General features: G+C 31.5%; 1 protein-coding gene across 3 annotated transcripts in view; it reads right to left on the bottom strand.

Moving 5' to 3' along the window:
• The window catches only part of LOC123700744 (ecdysone-induced protein 74EF), a 163860-nt gene extending 146692 nt beyond the window's left edge, over positions 1-17168 (bottom strand). For all 3 annotated transcript variants that reach the window (XM_045648065.1, XM_045648088.1, XM_045648095.1), the window contains exon 1: positions 16984-17168. The gene's annotated coding sequence lies outside the window, so the exon portion shown is untranslated. The remainder of the gene's footprint in view (positions 1-16983) is intronic.
• Between the last annotated feature and the right edge of the window lie 4393 nt (positions 17169-21561).

The raw sequence follows: 21561 nt of genomic DNA, 5'->3' as shown, positions 1-21561 counted from the left end.
CAAAATTACAAATTAATTATATTCTGCTGTTGATTAAACCTGCTATCCTGAGATAAATGAATTCTCTCTGTATAAAATCTCAAACAAAAAACGACAAGATCTCAGAATTAACTGGTTAATTTGTAGGGAAGCTATATTTTAGGTACTCCAACTATTTTCCCATTCTCGTTTACTAAATTAGACTTTATTAAATGTAAGTCAATTAAAAATTGAGTTTGCTTCATCATATTATTTACTTATTTTTCCCCACTTCTGGACCACTGTTTTGTATTTAAACATGATTAATTGCTACCCACACAATTTGTGTTGTGACTTGCGCAGTGTTACTCCATTATGTAATATTTTTTCAATGGCGATTCGCGTGACCTTTTTACAAATAATGCGTAAAAGATAGGCTTTCTTTTGCGTAATTCGATACGTTTAAATGGATCTACTGAGTTATTTATAAACATTTTGTACCTTCATTAATAAAAAATGTTTTGTATATTATCTTTCATTGATTTATTTTAGACTAGCTCTGCTGTGCGGTTTCACCCGCATTGCTCCGGTCCTGTTGGTCTTAGGGTAATTATATATAGCCTATAATCTTTCTCGATAAATGGGCTATCTAACACCGAAACAATTTTTCAAATATTACCAGTAGCCTCTGAGATTATCGCGTTCAAACAAACAAACAAACTCTTCAACTTTATATTATTAGTATAGATATGAGTTTAAAAATCAACTTCTTCCCATTTTTAACGATTTCTTCCATCGAATAAACAATAAACATTAAGTCCAATAAACAGTTAAAAGGTATTTTAATTGTTATTATGTATAATAGACGTCTTTATTATGTTCTTCTGCATGTGATAAGCATAAAAAATAGCGTAAATAAATAAAAATAATAGAAAGGTGATGTTTGTTTACACTCATAAATTACGAATTATGATAGTAAAAGGTTGTAATCGTGAGCGTAGAGCCGCTACGCCGTAGCACTTTGCTACGAATAAAGCCTGCTACAGAATTCCTTTCACTTTCTGAAATACAGCCGAGTCATTATAATCGATATGTAAAGGTATTCAAGTGCAAGTGTTTATATGATTTTATATTATTTGCTTTTAAATAAATATCGAGAAAAAACATCGCAATAATATATCGAAAAAAATTTTATTTAACAATATTCATTCATTATGAAAATTAAATAAATAGTAAAAATATTCAACCAGTTAACTAAATAAATGCAGTTTACTTGCTATTATTAAGTGATTTTACACTCATTATACACACTTATAACTAAATGCGATAGTTAAGCAAATGTACAAATGTATGTTTGCTATAATTTCACACCAAACTCAAACTCAAACATTTATTTATACAATTAGACTTCTTATAAAAGCACTTTTGAATCGTCATAACATTTTTTACATTAACCTAAACTGTAAAACAGTTTTGGGTATATTTTATTTTTCTTTCGAATGCCGTTTTTTTTTATTTTAAAGACAAGTAACCTTAAAAGAAGATATACACGAACTCAAAATTTAAGTAAAATAGGTAGTACGAAGCGAGGCGAGAAAAGCCGCAGGCGGAAACCTAGCTATTGGTAATGTTCTCCATCTACGCAAGTTAAATTAATGTACCTTACATAATTCTATTACAGAACTGCATATATTTGAATTTATCAACACTTTCCATTATTTGTATAATTTATTGATTAGAGAAATCTGAAAATATGTAAATATCAAATTTAATATTCAATGCATTAACAGTATTCGATATATTAATTATTATTTATGAAGAAAACTGCTGTTGAGTGTAATTTTTAATTTATGATTAATAATTATTTTGTTAATTCTTTGACGAATTATTACTATACTAGGTTTCCGCCCGCGGCTTCGCCCGCGCAGTCAAAGAAAATCCCGCATAATTCCCGTTCCCGTGGGATTTCCGGAATTGCGTCATTTTCTCGGGTATCAAAATATCTCCATACCAAATTTCATGAAAATTGGTTCAGTAGTTTAGGCATGATTCAGTAACAGACAGACAGCCAGAGTTACTTTCGCATTTATAATATTAGTTTTCAATTGATAATTTAAATCAAATTTAAACTCTCTACCTTGTTAATTTTTAACGTTACTCAAGTTCATAATTATTACGTAAATATTTCCTATAAATAAATATAAATGCTTAAATCCACTCGAATAGTATACTAACAGAAAGCAGCCTATGGCTATAGAAGACAGCAGATCTATCTCTATGCTAAATTTCACCCTAATCCGTGCAGCCATCCCATAGTAATAGAGCAACAATCATTTACCCATATGTATTAATTCTAGAAAAATAATTTTATATGATATTGTTCAAACATACTTGCAAGTGAATGTAAACATATAAACGCGGAATGACCCCGTTTTTTATTCCACTTGTTACTATGTATAAATAGATAAATAAATTAACAATCGTGACCACGTTCCAAGGCGGGAGGAAGGTTGTGATATAAGGATACAGCGTTACATCACGCTTGCGAAAGAAAATTCGAAATATATTCCATTTTGTTATCTGTAGTCTGTACATTGCATAGACAGCAACCAATTAAAAAGCTATAAGTTTACTAGCTTTATTATCTGTGACTGAATTTATATGCGTTATTTAATCGTATTTTCTGTTACATTCTGCATATATTTATAACCGGCAGGTTTTCAATCTGGGGAAAAAAAAGTTAAAGAAAAAAGTAAACGCACAACGAGTAAATTTGTTCGAAATTCAAAAAAAGATCTGTCAAAACGCAGAAATGGCGCGAAGTGTTCGCCGCAATTATTTTTAAACGAACGAGCGACCTCAGTTCATGAATGTAGTGCCAATGTCACAGTATCTAGGTCTATGTCAGTCGCTTGGCCTCACTCTGACTAGCGGCCTCAGGTTGCCTTATTGTGGCCTTATATGGATCTTTCGGTTGCCCGCGGGATTTTTCGGTGAAGATAACCTAAATTATTCGAGCAAATATCGTTACAAGGTTGCGCGGGAAAGCGAATAAGATAAATTTCTTATTGTTTACGATGTTTTAAAAGAACGGGCATTGTATATGTTGCTGTTTTCAAATCGACTTTTTGACGATGGTTTTCTTAAATCGGTATATGCTCTTGGAATATTCCACAGCTAAATGTCATGAGGAGAACACAGCAATGACATTTAAGTATTGTTATACTGCAATAGCAGTAAAGTTATAAATAACAATCAATATCCAATAGCTGATGTTATGAGCACGAGTATTGGCTGAATTGTTTTGATTAGTTACATAACAGTATCAATGTCTTTCTATTGTAAATATCAGTTCGTTTTAGAAACATGTTTTTGAATTAATCACATGATATTTTAAGAAATAACTTTTGACATCACAATTAAAAACAAATTAAAGTAATATTTTCGTAAATTATTTTTTACTTCATCTACGCATGATTTCTCGAAGACCACTTAAGGCATTATGAAGCCATAAATCATTATGAGTTTCATTAAGTTGGCTGTTATTACAAACTTTTAAAAGTCACTTACAGGAAAATAAAAGTGATTTAATCATTAGCGTCAAGTTTTTGTCGATTGACATAAAAAATCGATACAATTATGTTCCGCACAGCACTAGTGTCGCCGGCATTGAGAGTAACCTTGCTGCGGTCTCGCTCGCGCTCGTGTCATATCGATATGTCCGTCTCGCTCTGGCTCGCACTACCGGATTCCGAATGATTTTATACGTAAGAAGATTTTATAATTGGAGTTTTTGTTTGAACTGATTTGGTTCAATTGTGTGTTTATATTTTATTATATTTATTTCGAGAACAATACTGTACAGTAAGAATTAAAAATTATTTGATATCGCTATTAATATATTCTGACTTATAAGCTTATATTAAACATATTTGGTTAGCTGATATAATATAAACGAAAATATAAAACATATAATATCTAAAAAAAACAGATACGATGATATTCATGTGTATATAACGTTTATTATTTGCACTATTGAGACTTTCTTTTACAACTAAATACTCTCAATGTATCCATTTATATTCCATAATAAACCCATTACCGATTTTAATTGAAACTCCCATTTTCGATGTATTAAATTTATGTTAAAGCTTAAAAAGTGCAAACTATCAATGAACACTCATCATATATATCTGTATTTATATTTAACACTAGCTTCCGCCCGCGACTCCGTCCGCGCGGATGTCGGTCTTCGCGTGGATGGTTTATTTATCCATTTTGAGTACCTCTGACAATAACATCTTATAAATATCTATTGGACCCAATTCCCAAATACGGCTAGGCCTATAATAATACGCAACGTGTGTTCGCGGTTCTACGGAACAACGTCTATGGATAAAACTGAAAAATGAAGATTATTTTTTTCTACGTATTTTTCCAGGATAAAAAGTATCCTATTTTACGCCCAGGATAATAAGGTATAATTATACCAAGTTTCATCGAAATCGAACCGCTAGTTTTCACGTGATGCCTTCACATACAGACAGACAGACAGACAGACAAAAAATTTTTTAATCACATATTTGGGTTTGGTATCGATCCAGTAACACCCCCTGCTATTTATTTTTTCAATATTTTCAATGTACAGAATTGACCCTTCTACAGATTTATTATATGTATAGATTAAATAACTATTAAAAATCAATGTTTATAATAATCTGTGTATCAGCGATGTGTATATGCGATCGAGAGCGATGAGCAAAAGTGGTGGAGTTATTTTTGTGGAAAAGAGCTCACAAACAATGTTAAAAAAGCAGCCTTAACCAACCCAACCTTACCAACGTATAATTCAGTAATATACATGAATCATACCATTATACATATTATATTATAACGAAAATTGTCCACAAAATAAACCTAGTAACTTTTGGCGTCAAAAAATGGCGCCTCAATATCTTCGTCTATATTTTTTATTTATTCTACGATAGGCAAAATGAGGTACATAGCAATTTTCTTGCCAATTCTTTTTCGCACGATACATTCCATTCATAATCCCGCCAAAACGCCATTTTGTTTTTCTATTATAACCATAGACTAACCTCGAAAGTACACTAACAAGCAATTTTTGAATTTTTCCATTGACCATAGACTATCAAAAGCAGAATACTAACGAGAATTAAGTGTAATATTGTAATAATATTGATTACATCAAATATTCGCGTGTGCCACATACATATTATGTAGGTTGCATTGAGTAACCATTGTTATAAAGTGTCTAACAGCAAAATGCAGCTAAATATTTCGTAATCGCCCTGAATTTCAATACGTGACTCAGCTCTTGTTTGTACTGGAATATTTTTTTTAATGTTTGCCTTTTAAAGGAAAATATTGTTGTCTGTCAAAAATACGTTTACGTCAAAAATAGCGTTTGTTTTTTATATTTTTTTTATTGATGATGTAATTTTCTTGTTCATTATTTAGCACGTTTAGCAAATAATTTGTATTAAATCAAAATAAATAGAATTCCACCAAAAAATATTTTGTCTTTTTTGTGCTTTCACCTTTTCACCATTTCGGTCTTTGATTTATAAAGTCTAGTTTTTAGCCACCTACGACTTAGTTAAATTTTAACATATCAAATATTATATTTAATGCGATACTCTTATGTAATTAGTAAAAATCCTTTTCTTATAAGCTTTGTAAGCTTTTATTTTTTAACAAAAAAAACAATTCAACTTGTCCCAACAAAACACCCTAACCTTTTTGATGGTTTTTGTTAGCAGTCACGTTACACGTTCATTTGTCTGCCTTTCTGTTTTAAATTAACACTTTAACAAAAAGTTTACCTCCAAATAAGAATAAATTATTTCTCATTACCTCGCCTTGATCGTACTTTATAAGCACGTTCATAATATTACAAATTGAAATCCCTTATTTCATCCCCTATTAATGTTATCTCTACATTACATAGCTTATGTATTCTTCGAAGATTTCATCTATCAGTGTACTTATCAAAATTTGACAAAATACGTTCAACGGTTAGGACTGAAAACGTTACATTTAGACAAAGGTACTTTCGCATTTATATCATAATTTGAATGAACACTCTCCCGCTATTTCTGTTCCAATTCCAACATTAGATTTTTATTCTACAACGCTAACAAAACATGCAATTAATAACAGTGATCACTGAATTTGTCTCAAAAAATTGCACCATAAATCCACGAACCTTGGGCGCAAGACATTTGTTGATATTACAAGCTAATTATATTATTGAATTCACTCGAGCTTTGTCGACAACCTTCGGCCGAATTCGGTATCCTCGCAGCGACCAGCACACGTTGGCCTCCCCTACCCCCGCGGCGTTACGCTCATTGAAGCTAAGGTGGATCTGATAGTAGTATCGCAGAGGTCGCGATGGTTTGGTCGGCTGACCTTGGCCTAGTGAGATAGTACCGCCCCTCTGATAACTGGATATCAACTTCCTAATACATTATGCGATCCTGGTACATTCCTCGCTTACACGCGCACCTTTTCTATGCCTTTTGCGTGTTAAATCAATAAAGCGTGGTACCGAGCACCCATCTAGAGGTCTGCAGCGCTATGTGTGCTTGCTCCATCGATCAACGTCATAAACACGTTAATTTTCCCACAGTCATTGTTCCCGGGCCTCTTACTTGGTTGTAATTAAGATTTCGTTCCATCCCTGACCCACTTACGAGTTAAATATGCTCTATTTTTACATTGTTACGCGATATAATAAATGTCGATTTAGCCAGGCAACTTTAAGGTTAAAAGATTTAAAAACCCATTATGAATCCCACTTTCTGTCACAAATTATATTGTTCAGATATTCATTGTGTAACAATGCTGAAATGTAGAGTACTTTTTTATTAATAACATCAAGTTAATTCTCAAATACTTAGTTAGCTTAACATTGCTTAAAAATATCTCACATAAAGTACTAAGTCTTTATTCCCAGTAAGATAGTTACATGTGTTGGCGACCTTACGTCTTACTCCGCGTAAATCAACCTTGATCTCTACCTATTATCCATGCTATTACTGAAAATACTGCATTTAAAACACCAAACTTATTGTCTTGCACTACCGCTTATTTGCCAAGGAATCGACAACTTTATAACAACGCAATAGAGTCTATATTTTTACAATTAAAATATTTCGTGGACCTTGACGAATGGCCTTGTCTCTATCTGGCGTCCGCTCTTTCCGCCTTCGCCGAATCAATTTGAACGTTATTATTTTTCTTGAGCTGTTTTTTAATATAATTTACATCTTTAAAGTTATATTATTGTTTTCATTTCATACAAAATAAGTAAGAAAAACCATTTTTGTAACGCCATTTTGAAATATTAAATTCGATCCTTGAATTTCAAAAAACATTTAACATTCGAATGCCAAATGGAAATTTTAAACATGATTTATTAAAAATACACCGTGATGTGATTATATTATGGCTAGACGAATCCAGACAATATAATGGTTTAGCGAATCTGTGCCAAATAAAACCTGCGGATGTATTCATACTTCATTCGCGGAAACTATGACCCATATACGAGAATAGTATCTAAAAATCGTAAAGGGTACATGAATTTCATGTATAAGCACACACGCGTAATCGTCGAATGTGTGTCATGATCAGTGGGTTAAGTTTAAATTGAATCGAGGGCCATTTGTGTGCAGGTAGAGCCGAAGGTTGGCGCTGTTTACCGGCCCAGTACATTACTCATTTCAATTATGTAGACAATGCTTATTATCATCGACGAATCGACACCTGGCAGGTTGTACTTTTTTCTGTGATTGATCTTTTCTTTTTAATCTGTGATAAAAATGGCGCGAAAATTCGAATTCGAACGGTAAATCTTGAAAAGTTTAAACAAATGAGAATAATCTATTTTAATATGAATTAATATAAGTATTAATAAATAAAAGGCTTATTATATAAATATACCGTACATGGTTATTTGACAGAAAGTTATAAGATTTTATTAACTGCATTTAAAAACCGCTGTCAAACTTTAAAATATACCCAATGCGTATTGTCTAGAGATCTTAAAATTGCTTTTGTTTCAAATAAAATAAATTCAAAGAAAGTTGTAAAAAGTAAAGAAGAAAGTAAGCACAACTAATTTAGTTATTTATAACTTAGTTGCCCGCCATAAAATAAGCAGTCATTTTTTATCTGTCAACCCTTTACTCATAAAACAATTAAAAAGCCGCTATGTTATTGTTCCTTGTAAAAACATTACCTCATTTTGTTTTGTTTCCTTTGAATGATATTTTACGTACGACAGGGTTTATGTATTTTTTTATTCGAATATTTCGTGTTTTATTCCTTTATTATTATTTTAAATAAAAAAGGTTTAACTGTTGATTAAAATTATCATTACAAATTTAATTAAATTATTAAAATATTTCATGTTATTTGGGCAAAAGCAAAAGTAAAAAGTACCTAAAAGTTTTTACTTTTATAAATCATTGTATTTGAGTTTATTTTTATTGCTTATATTATGGCTTCCATTTTCATGCATTAATTATGCCTTTATTGTAATCAAAACTGTCTTGCATTTGTTTAAACAAAAACCCGCTAAATCAATTCAAATGTAGGTTAATAATTTTTAAGTTACGTTTTTCAAAAGTCTAGGTTTTTTTTTTTTTCATTAAATTGAACGCTCTATAGTTGATATAATACTATATGGAATATACATTATAAACATTTTAATTAACTGGATCCAACAATTACTTTTTACGAGCCAATTTTTAATGTTTTTGTTGTTATAAATGCGAAAGTAAGTCTGTCTTTCTTGTTGTTACTCAATCACGCATTAACTACTGTACCAATTTGCATGAAATTTGGTATAGAGATATTTTGAAACCCGAGATACATAGCTGGCTACTTTTTACCCCGGGACATAGGATAGGTTTTATTCCAGAAATCCCACGAGAACGGGAACTATGCGGGTTTTTCTTTGACTGCGCGAGCGAATCCGCGGGTGGAAAGTAATAAATAAATAATCACCGAATAGTACTTCTAAAACATTTTCATCTTAATGCATCAAAATACACAGACTTTTCTTCCCAATTTGAACACGCGTTAACATTTAAACAGTTGGCCGAAATAATACAAAATGCATATTATAATGAATGCGGAACCGTCTGTCGTTCACACCTGTATCACTGAGCCTATGTAGGTGAGTTCTGTTGTTTTAGTAGATGTGACCTTGAAGAATGCTTTTAAGGAGATGTGAATTTGAATTATGCGAGTAAAGGACGAATAGCTAATGTTATTCAACTATACTAGAGGTTCGTTCCGGTTCCGTCTTGAATAAAATAATATTATTTATACTGCGTAAAAAATAAAAATGTCAGTAATAATTTTTTTTTTATTGAATACAACCATACGATTAGATGAGCTAATACATAATATCATGGTTCAATGAAAAATAACTTTTGATTGTATAATTTTGTGGGATTCCTGAGCCAAGCCGGCAATACGTTCGCAGTGTTCCCTAAAGCTGTGAATTGTCATGGACGGCGACCATCACCTACCAAGTAGATTTCATTTTCATCCATATCAAGTAGGTTTCCTGCTCCATTGCCGGGGTTGCAATATAAAAAAAAGACGTGTGGCACTCGGGGACTGCCGCGGTAAAGCTATTGCATGCTATGCCTTCAAGCCATACACTTCCGCCCGTCGTGAGCGTGAGATTTTCGTTAAACGGAATGTCTCGATTCGGTCCCCGCGCTTAAGGCCCGCGATAGAAGCTATGCAATAGCTTAAAAAAATAAAAACACCTACGATGAAACTACTCACCACCGATCTGATCTAATAACCTAAAATGTCCCCGAAATAAGCTGATAGATTTCGCCAAAAATAACCCATGTCCCACACATAACACGTGTGTATGTGGGTCAATTGAAAAATATCACCGGACTGAACAATTGAACAAAATTTAAAAAAAAATCTTAGAATGTAGAGCAAAAACTCTATGAAAAAAGGTTATTTCTTATTAGTATCCTACGTGGTTGTACTAAACATTTAATAATAAATTTTTTTATAAAAAATTGTGGCTTTCAATTTTCTTGTCACTGTTATAAAAAAAGTATTTAAAAAAATCAAATTTTATACCAATATAAATATTCTTATTCGCTTCTTAAATACGCTATTTTCAGAACATACACATTTTAAAGAAAGCAGATATATCGCGATTATTTTAAAAATGGTTGACAAAGATTAACTTTCCACACTAATAAAAATATCACGAAGCCTTAAAATCATTATGATGGTCGTGGTCATGGATGACGAAAAGTGGACATAAATATTTATTTATCCTAAACCGTTACTGATAAGATAAGATACTGTGTGACCTACTTTTTTCGCAAATGTATTAGTAATCATTCGAATTATTATAGTGAGATAAAACAAATTACGAAAACTATCTTATGAATAACTGTATTGATATTTTATGAGAATAAAACCAATTATTGTTAATCTGTGCTTCTGAAAAATAACTTTCTATATGCCAAAGCCTCAAAAGCAAAGCATCCAAAATAAGAACATGTAGATTTTTTTCATTTACCAAAGACAATTATTCAACACTGGCCGCTCAATATTTTCATAAACACGCGAATATAGTCTGTGGAGCATTTTTCGCGCGTAACCGCGCATCATCGCATTAACTGTGTCAAGGAGAGGCGTGTTGGAGAAAAATTCGCAAACCTTGACGCGGCTAGATTAGAAATAGGACTGTCCGACTTGTTTATTTTATTACGTGGGTGTTATTTTTTGTAACATACACTTGGATGACGTAGATTATTAACTGGGTGTTTTATTGCTTGACCGTTGTCTATGTGACAGATATATCAAGGTTCTTTATTTAAGTAATCTATCGGTCCTTGGAATTTGTTGTTTACTTTGTTTAAGTTTTTTAACATGTAATGAATATTTTAAATAATTATTAATGATGTATATGTAGAGAAGGCCTTAGCAATGCTTTTGTGGAGGACTATATGAAAAAAAAACAAAACGAAATGTTAAAGTCAATGCACGTATTTTTATATCTGTGAATATAATTTTATTGACCTCAATGTGTTTCATTTAATCCCTATTTATTAATTTAAATACAAATATATTTATTTGCTTTATACGAGCATTAAGGGTGTTATACATTATTTTTTCTTGCATAAGCCATTTTAATTAATCTTTATTTCTTTCCATCTTTATTTCACATATTGTACACAATTATTGAAGAAGTTATTAAAAACATATACATTTTTCTATATTCTATCATTGGCTAGTTGAACAAATCTATCTAAGATCCGGGTGCAAAGTTTATGTATCTACACGCAAATCGTAAATAATACACACAATAAGAAAGTAGATAAACTTTCATTGATAATGCATTAAAAATAATTTATTTAGGCGGGTCAATGGCCTGTTATTTGGGCACTGAGTGATTATAATAATACAATTATAAACTACACTAGCTTTACCGCTCGGTTTTACTTGTATTATACCTACTCAGTTAATTTAAAAAAGGTTTTAAGGGTATTCGAAATTTGCCATTATGAAGTTTTAAAAAATACTTGCAATAATAAGAATACATCAAGATTTGTACTATTACTATAAGATATTAAAATAATATCCAGTTGGTGTTTAAATTATTGCTTTTATATGACTATCTTTCATCATTTCGTGCCTAAGGATTTTTTATTTGTACATTTAACATTAAAAATACTTCAAAAATGGATATTTTCGAGACTGTTAAATATTTTTCATGCAGTTTAAACTGTTATAATAAACCTCCTTGCTGGCCAGGCAATGGTTTATTTTTAATCTATGGTACGATTTGGGCGCGAAATGGAGATAGCGGGTGCAATGAACTTAGGCCTACTCGTTGTAACTCGATAAATAGAACATTATATATATGGACTAATTATAAATACTTGGTACTTTAAACATATTATATAGTAATTATTTTTGTTTGATTTCGCACAAATAACTTATTGAACATACATTGAATTCTTTTGAAAGTGTATACTTATTTTTATAGTAAATGGAAAATTTACATAGATTAGAAATGAAATAAAAAAAATCCATTAACAATTTATGAATATGAATCAGTTGCATAATGCTAAATCACATGCCTTTAAAACGACTGCACCTATTTAGCTAAAAAAATGCTGATGTTTGTTAAAACAAAATTTTTGAAAAGAAAAGTCCTATGAGTATGATTAAAAAAATGCAATTGATACTTACTCTAACGGTGCATTTACATCAAACGAGCGAATGCTCATTCTAGCCCCACTATATCAAGTTCTTTTCATGTAAACATGCGTAGAGCATTCTTACGTTGTTCTTAGTGCGTTCGAAAAGATTCTATGTAATTTTCTAATACTGAACAACACTGAATACGAGTTTTCCTTTACACTAAAGATCACGATAGAATACTCTTGCTCTATGCCCTAACTCTATGTTCGTTTGATGTAAATGCACCGTTTTTTATTTTTATACAACAAAACCTGGCAACTAAAATAAAAAAAAATAATCTAACTACTAATGCTCATACAACATAATCGCACAGTCACACATACAAACATAAAAAAAAGAATGCGACAGCGCACGTAACAGCACTTTCACTTACGGAAGTTGATGTATCACCAATTATCGTAAGCGATTTGATATTAGCATTCATTATTATTTAATTGCAATCAAACAATTATTCATAACTTTATAATGCTTTTTTTAACCCTTAATGCTTTTATATTTTATCCTTAAAATTTAGTGGTTAGACGCGTGAGTGAATCGTCTATACTAGTTGTGCCCCGCAGTTTTACCCGCATTGCTCCGCTCCGATTGGTCCTAGCGTGTAGATATAAATGTACTATCTAACACTGAAATATTGTTTCAAATCCGACGCAGAGTTCCTGGGATTCGCGTACAACCAACCTAACAAACAAACTCTTCAGCTTTATAATATGTTTGTAAAAAATATATTTTTATATATTGTATTAACAAGAAGTGTACTAAAGTCTAAAATACTAAGGTGTCTTTGGTTTGATCCCCGGTGTAGTATAAAAATCAGGTACCTAGAGAAAGCTATTTTCCTGTAATGTTCAAATACAAAGTCACTTACATGAGATTGAAAAAATATATAGACATAGGCACAAGTTTAAAACAATTTTTGTTAGTTATTAGCTATGTTATGATAGTTACAAATGTATTCATATGTACCCATTTAATGTCTCCATGGACCCGTTTGGGTTGATCATCAAATAGTTATTAATGCGAATTTGAGTCGAAATTCTTCTCAGCTTACAGGGGTCCTGAATTTCTAGCCTATATTTGATGGAAATAACATCTTATTGGACGTACTATCAGAAGTCGTTGTCATCATATACAGAAAAATCTGACATTTTAGTACATATAAGCTATGTGTTAAAATTATTGACGTTTAAGCAATTTTAATAGATTCTCTATGCAACGTTCTTGATAAGGTTTTGAATACGTATAATTTATACATCAATTTCGATAGTCATTCATCAAAATACTTACACGAGGAATTATGTAGAAAGCTACGTTTCAATTAATTTTTCATTATGCTTTCTAAACTGATGGAAATTTTTGTACAGTTATTATAATATAACAAATCTATACGCTTGCAAGAAATGTAGAGCCAATAGCCAACAACTTTAATCAAGTGTTTATAATGTACAAATCTTAGAATTAGTATAGGTACCTATTGCATATTATTAATGAAAGTAAAGCCAGGGGCGTGCAGTTAGATTAATAAAAATTCAGGGGCCGTATTTTGACCTGGGAATAAGAATTCCCAGTCAGTTTACGCCGTGAATTGAACTGACTGGCAAATTCATACAACACCATATCGTTGTGTTTATAATATTACTAGCTTACCGCCCGCGGTTTCCCCCGCTTTCTCTAAAACGATTTGAGATTTAAACTATCCTATCTCTCAAGTTGGATCGAACTGCACATGGTGTGCGAATTTTATTATAATCGGTTAAGTGGTTTAGGAGTCCATTGAGGACAAACATTGTGACACGAGATTTATATATATTAAGAAGATATGAATAGGTATATCTGTCTGGAAATAAGAGGTCATAATACGGCCCCAGTTAAGTTAGGTACTGTTTTTGGGAATTCAAAGGTCTTCAAAATTAGCATACAATACAAATCCGAGCAAACCAATGTATCGAAACTAGGTTGGAAATCGCGGAAACAGTAAAGGGATGATAAGGTATCAGCTAACCTTGATCTTATCAGTTTTATCACAGCCCTTCTGTCCCTATCCGATGCGCTAATAAATGATAGAGATAGACATATTGTTGTTTTAATGCGTAGAAGTAAACAATTTAATTTACTTGATATGGGAATATCTAACTAACTTTAACACGCGTTTTTTTCCGCGTTTTTAATTAAGATTAGGTAAGATCTAGATAAATGATAAATTGAATCAAACTTCCTGTATCCCTACTAATATTTTAAATGAGAAAGTAACTCTGTCTGTCTGTCTGTTACGCTTTCCCGCTTAAACCTCTGAACCGATTTTGATGAAATTTGGCACAGACAATCTTTAGAACCTGAGACAGAACATAGGCTACCTTTTATTGCGAAATATGTACCACGGGCGAAGCCGGGGCGGACCGCTTGTACTTATATATATTAAAACAAAAACTTTTTTAATCTATAACTAAACTCTATAACTACCATAATAATAAGAAAAAATCATAGACTAAATTCAGTCTATTTGCAGTTAGAACTTTTTGAAAACAATTTTGTTGAGTCAGTTCAAATACGGTAAATAATAAACATAGTATATTTTGATAAGCCTACTAATTCTTCCTACACGATTTAGTCGTATCTGAGTAAGTGATGAAATATTTGGTAATTACTAATACATCTATCTCGATCAATTCAGCAATTAATTGATTTATTCCTTGAATTTGTCATCAATTTTCCTGCGAAAGGCTTAAAATCCGAAAAAATCAACGATTGGAAAAAATAAATATCATGACCATGTAGAGTCCTTGTTGCATTCACAAATATAAATTATATACCATAAAAACATACAGCTGTAATATCTTTGGAAATACCGCCTTGGTCAATATTTTAACTTATTGTAGGGTCTGAAGGTGCAGAAAATTATACTTACATACATAACTTCTTTCTCTACCTTTCTTATAAAAATGAGCCTCGAAGGTGTTTCAATAAAAATACATTCAATTTAGTTCATAAAAATAAATAAAAGTATGTATCTACTTTCGGTGCATTAATGTTAGTTCACAAAAATAAACTTACTTTCAGTGCGTTAATGTATATATGTATATTATATTATAACATGTACAAATGATAAATAATCTATACAATGCTCTAGCTTGCTTTCTAATTTGGTTTATTTTTGAAAAATTTATATTTGAACTAATTAGTGATTATCAATTGTTTTTATATACATACATGAATATGTACACAGGTTAGGTTACACCGTAGGTAATGTGTAAAAAGCTGAAAAAAGTTTTTTATTTAAATAAGACACACTAAAACAAAACCAAATGTATGCACTATGCACACAAAACATTATGTCTACACAAATTCATTTTTAACTGCGCAATATTGTATTAAATGACAAGGCCAGATAGTTTCAGCCGTCTCTCTCATCCGTACAATTCCTTGCATTTCTGATGCCCTGGTACTTTGTCTTGATCCTATACAGTTACTTTCTCTTGTTTATGCTAACTTAGTAGCCTAGGGGCACTAGTAGGTCATCTAACTAACCGAACAATGTGACTAATCGCTATTTTATCATTTTGATGCTCTTGTTTTTATTGAAAAGGCATACTTATTATTGTTCTCTGAAAAAGTAACAAAAAATTCATTATAAAATATATGTTTTTCTTATTATTTTCTCACAGTTAAATTGTTCTCAAAACCTTTTACTGGATGTTTCGTTTTAAAATGTACAATTGAATATCAAAACTGAAATAGAAATTTTATAAAAATTAATTTAAATTATTTTGTATAGAAAAATGCATTAAATATATTTCAATTTGCCCAACTACACTCTCATTGAAATAATTTAACAAAACGTGTAACATTAAAATCTATTTGATATTATCATAATACTATGTTGCGATACTATGCTGTAATATAGAATATACACAACCAGTAAAATTGAAAGTTTCTATTTATATAAATATATACCTCCAAATATGGTTAAATAATTACATAAATTTTCGCAGAGACGAAAATAAAAACTCTACAAAAGTAATGTTTTGGTAGAGTCATCAAATTGCTTCGTATTACTCATATCTCATTACAGTATCATCAGAAACCTTGTGTTTTATGACTATTTAATGAAGGTGACGACCTTCAAGGCTGAGGTCCTAGGATCTGTTCAAGGTCACATTAGGTAATGCAGCCTTTTTGGGCCTAATTAAAAATATACAAACTTTTGAAGTCACCGCGCTAGGACTCTACATACAAAAATAAAAAATGTAGTAGTTACAGTGCAAAAATACATGCATATATTTCTAAGCTGACTATATACATAATAATGAGAAAAATAATTAATTTATCTGCGTGTAATATTTAAAATATAAACATGTCAATAAAAAATTGATTGTAGAGACTTCTTTGATAATAACTTATTACAAATTCTGTCACTTAAAGTTTACAGCTATATAAATCTATTGCAAATACAATATTATCATCACATAAACATAGAGCAAATACAAAGTACAACATTATATACACGGTATACGCATGAACAAACTTACACTTGGTTCAAAGAACTCAGTTCAAGCCATTTAAAAATATGAACGAAAGTGAAAATTACGTGAACGAAAGAGAGCGGGAGAAAGTAATTCAAAACTAACAGACTCTATGTTAATTTGACAGCGCAATAAAAACACATTTTCTATTTATATTTACATCACAATAATATAATTACATATTAATTAATTAATTTAACTGCTTCTACTAACTTACCAGATCCAAAACGCAATCCAATATCACTGATCCATCACGCACACAATAATCTCATACAAAAATTGAACATCCGAATAAGTTTGACAAATATCGCACAGCACTTCTGTCACGTATAGCCACAGAGAGTTTGTCACACACGTCCGCGCAGCTCCGCGGCCAACGAGTCACTGAACTAGTGAACCGCCACCGCGCCCCCGTACCGCGAGTATTTTCATGACGTGCGGTAGGAGCCGTGAATTTTTGTAAATCAGGTCATGAGTTAACCTTGGTAGGGGGTTAAAAAGCCTTAAAATTTTATTTATTTGATATCTCTGATAATTTACTATATTGGTTGGCACTTTTCAACGGTATTAGCTACGTAATTCTGCACTCTACATTTTGTAATTTTTTGTAGAGTTTTCACAAAAGACTAGCTAAGCCATGACCCACTTATTTATTAAGATTTTATCTTAGTGAATTAAAAATAGCATCTTTTCAGAGGATTATAATTTATAAGAAATGTTAAAATCTGCTTCGAAAGGATTATAACAACAGGATTAATTTTTTAATCAGCTCTTCAGCTTTCTCTTAATATTTAATATCGAAAATCTGGCTTTGTTTTTTGTTTGAATCCTTCGCAGCATCCGGTTTTACGTGCAACTGGAATTCTCTCATGAACGTAATATATCTTTGGGATGCATCAAGCACATACTATAAAATAAATCCAATGATTTATTAACATTAAACATTAAAAAAAAATGCATATAGACTCTATCATCCATTATAGGTATACACTTTTTTGAGACTAAAATCAAGGTTCATTTTTTTTTTCTTTCGTAACATTTCAACATGTACTGCGTCACGAGGTGCTATAAGTTCACGTCAGTTTTTAAGTATACAATCTTCACTAAACGCTCTACAACTCTACTTTTCATATTATCAAGTATTTCATATTTGTAGAGCATGTGGCTCTTGTTGTTACATAATACAAGTCATATTATTACATAAATGTAACGCTCTATAATATAGAGTTACAAGTTCTTTAAAATACCTAATAAATAATAGGAAAAATGAATATCATAGAGCATCTCATCTAATTACTACTATTTAAACTTCATGTGGTATAATGCTCTACCTCCTCAAAAAAGGACCAAGAGGCAAGAACTAGTGATTTTTACTCATTTCTCACTTAAATAATTAGTTGGCAATAGACAACATGTAAAATTTAAAAATATTAAGTGAATTAAATAAGCATCAATTAAATAAAATGATAATAATTTAATAATATTTTATTTATTCTAAAAATATTCAACCTTAAAGTTTTTTTCCGGTCATAACATCTACATTTGTAAACAAATTTTAAAGTCTTCCTGAAATTCATCACTGTATTATTACTGTTAATCTATATAGTAAAAATGAATCGACAAATATGTGGCTAAGCGTAAAACTCGACCAATTCGGAAATATTTGTTAAGGTTTTTTTTTTTGGAGACAAAACACGACGACGAACGAACAACGTCTGCTGGGGCAGCTATTCATAAGAAAAAAAAAAAGCATTTCCAAAATACAAAAAATAGATAAAATAATTTAATACGGGTACGGACACAGGGTACCTACGGACTATAATAAATCACGTTGCATGTCAACGTGAAACGTCAATGTCAAACGGTTATTTCACAGACCATGTAATCAAATTGTGCAATTGTTAAAAAGAGAAATGCATATGCTTTCATTGCAACATACAATTAGAAAAAATCTCACCAATTATAAAACGGACACGAGTTACGATCGAATATGGCCGATGTTTGACGGCCGCGAGCGAGGCTGAAGCGCGGGAATACGTCACTCAAGGTAATGTTTCCCGCCAAACTGCGTCAGTGACATTGTAATGTGTTGCTACTTAATTAAAGCCTGTATCATGATACTACTATTGGACATGGTTAACCAAATTCTGTTGTTTATAACCAACTAGCTTCCGCCCACGACTTTGTACGTGCATCCCCGTTTTTCCCCGTTCCCGCAAGAATTTCGGGAAATCCTTTCTTAGGGGACGCCTACGTTATGACATCTACCTGCATGCCAAATTTCAGCCCGATACGTCCCGTGGTTTGGGCTGTGCGTTGATAGATCACTATATCAGTCACCTTTGAGTTTTATATATATATAGATTTATAACTATTATTTCAATATAGGTAGGTTTACATAAAATGAATGAGATATATATCCTTTTTTGTGATACCAAAGGTAGAGAGGTAGAGCTTAAACTTTATTCTACAGTTTTTCAAATACAAATTAAACGTTACCTTTGAAAAACCTTGCAAACAAATGATATAAATAACAAATTAATTCCAACCTATAATTATTTATCATGCCAAAAATAGCGGGAAATTCCAAAAGGACGCTAACAATATTATTATAAACATTTTACGAAATGTTAGGATAAAAAGTACCTATGCTAATAATGTTGTTTCGGTACATAAATCATGTAATTCGATGCTTCTTTGCAGCGTGAAGCAAGGACAAACTAACAAAAACACTTTCGTATTCATATTATTAAAAAAGATTTACTATATTTGTCCATAATCGTTCGATATCATATACTTTGCAGCAATGTTTTGATAAACAAAACTTATTTAAATAAAATTAATCGATCAATAAAATAACTTTTAATTGAATCTACAATAAAATTTCCAATAAAAAGATTGTAAAACAACTATGCTATCGAATTTCAAAATGACTCAAAAATATAAGTAAATGGCTGATTACCTTTAGGGAGGTCTTATTGCGACCTTCTTCAGTAAGGTCCTGTAAAGGGTTCAGGAAATGACCCTTTTTGAACTTTGCCGAATTTAAAAAACAAAATCGAAAAATATTAAGGTTACATTTCACTTCCGCAACTTTTTAAAATGAAAAATATTATGTGAGTGTGAACATAATTTATTTTCTCAATATAAAAATCTTGTTTTGGTGAAAGCTGAAAAAGTTGAGTATTTTGCCCTTGCTCCCTACATTTTGGGGAAAATTATATTAATTTTGATCTTGATCACGTGAATTCGAAAATATATCTTATATGTAGCCCGAGAAAAGGTAAAGATGCAGCAAAGTGCATTCCTTACTTCAATTTAAGAAAGTCTATTTGTTTGTCGTTTCGGAGCAAATTCTTGATATTATTTTTGAGCCTAATGATAGTTAGGAAGCTACACAGTAACATAGGATAATTTTACCGTTGTAAAATATCTCATGGGCCCCTTTCCGGTATAGGCCATACCCGAAAGGGGTCAGAACATTTATCCGAATTGCATTATTAATATTTTCGTGTACTATGTATCTTTTGTTGTAATTTGTACCTAAATGTCATGGAATATAAGGGCTAAATAAATAGATAAATATCTCAATGTCCTGGGATTTTCCTTGACCACGCGGACGAACCGCCGGAAAGCTAGTAGCAATATACATCATAACCAAACACCCATATTACGTAGATCACACAATCAGAAGCCTACGTCGTCGCCGAAGGTCACCAGCTGACCTAGAGTCACATTAGCGCGTTGTGAATTCGCGACTCGAGTGACGAAAGTTGAGTGCACCTCCTGTGAGGTCACGTGGGAGGTCGCAACCATTGCCGTGCAAAGGTCAGGCTTCCGCGATAAAATCTGGAATCTTGGAACTACGTTTACGAAAGGATTTGCCTGTGGTCCGGCGAAAGACTAGTAGAAAGTGTTACCAGTCAATTTTAGAGATTTCAGTTATTTCGTATCTTGAGATGATTATTATTTTATTTTATTACAGAGTTTATTTATTAAATTAGAAATTAAAGTATAAGTACCTATCTATTTTTAATTATTTTTGCATTTATTTCCTATTTTTAAAGCCTGAAGCAAGCTTTTCAAGAAGCACATGCTAAGTTTGTTAGAACTGACGAACCATGGCCAGAAGGTTTTAACTTCAAACCAAGGTTTTGATTTTATATATATATATTTTTTTTATATTTGAAGATAAATGGCTTTTATGGCATGACAGCAGTAATGTCTAATGCTAGGACTAGATTTGCATTGATGTAAACGCTCTGAGTTGAATAGAGTTAGAACTACTACAATACGCATTTCTGCGTGGTATTTGGTTTTACCACGTGATTCATACCTTAAGAGATGTTTAAACAGTGCTGCTAAGGAAAAGTAACTGAGATTTCATAATTAGGTTTTACGTATAGTCGAAGGAATCGTAAATTTTCCGGGATTAAAAGTTAATAATTATATACCAAATAATGACGCATTTATAGAAAAAAAGTATATAAATGACTTAAAATATGAAATTTTTCTTGAATAAACTGATTTATATAAACTTAAATGAACTGATTTATTTTCTTATAGTCCTTTAATGTAATAGTGATTACTCACTAGCCAGAGATGCGATAATCATTAGATATTTTTTCTTACATAATTAAGAAAAAATCAATCGTTCCAAAAGATCATATTAATGCCACCAGACCAGCCGCTTCAGCCGACTCACCTGTGTTCTTACGAAAAACAAATAAAAAAAATTGGGAAGTATAAAAACTAGATTTTTATACTTCCCAATTTGCAAATTTATTTTCAATAC

This window comes from Colias croceus, chromosome 2, assembly GCF_905220415.1.
Source record: "Colias croceus chromosome 2, ilColCroc2.1".
NCBI classification, from domain to species: domain Eukaryota; kingdom Metazoa; phylum Arthropoda; class Insecta; order Lepidoptera; family Pieridae; genus Colias; species Colias croceus.
Note: the sequence above shows the minus strand (reverse complement) of the source record. Positions and strands in the feature narration are given on the sequence as shown.